At 42.9% G+C, this 517-nt stretch overlaps 1 protein-coding gene across 2 annotated transcripts in view; it reads right to left on the bottom strand.

The window, feature by feature from the left end:
- Positions 1-381: 381 nt before the first annotated feature.
- LOC144193199 (gamma-crystallin M2-like) overlaps positions 382-517 on the bottom strand; it is a 1,192-nt gene continuing 1,056 nt past the window's right edge. For both annotated transcript variants that reach the window (XM_077711975.1, XM_077711976.1), the window contains exon 3: positions 382-517. This exon is cut by the window's right edge. The gene's annotated coding sequence lies outside the window, so the exon portion shown is untranslated.

Genomic DNA, 517 nt, shown 5'->3' with positions numbered 1-517 from the left:
GCCGTAGGCAGTCGGCAGGTCTACCCCAATAATCATCAATGATCCGCAGCTGTGCGAGTGGAACAGCAAGTCAGCAGGGACAAAGAAGAGTAGGAACGCGAGCATAAGTATACATGGAGTAAACAATCAAATAGCAATACTAATGCAAACCTAACATTATGTGTTACTTCCTTGAGCCTACTTGAGGTCTTCTCCACGTCAATAAACCGTGGTACTCAAACTTCTTCTTGGCTGGCCTCGTGAAACAAATCTACCCCATCTTTAAAACTAGGATGGCCAATCCCAGAAATCATTCCGAGAAGTCTCATAAAGTATGTACTGGTTGCAAACCGCTAAAATGATCCCTCCTCCAAATTCACAAAATGGAGTGCGGACGTGATATTGGAGTTAACAGTTTCTTGCAGTTTATTTGTCGATCACCAAAGCCATTGCAGATTCGTTGTATTGCCAGGCATCAGCAATGAGTGCGTTCACAAGCACATATTTCACAATTGGTAAACCATTTACATCTCTTCAT

The sequence above is a fragment of the Stigmatopora nigra genome, unplaced genomic scaffold (assembly GCF_051989575.1).
Source record: "Stigmatopora nigra isolate UIUO_SnigA unplaced genomic scaffold, RoL_Snig_1.1 HiC_scaffold_186, whole genome shotgun sequence".
NCBI classification, from domain to species: domain Eukaryota; kingdom Metazoa; phylum Chordata; class Actinopteri; order Syngnathiformes; family Syngnathidae; genus Stigmatopora; species Stigmatopora nigra.
Note: the sequence above shows the minus strand (reverse complement) of the source record. Positions and strands in the feature narration are given on the sequence as shown.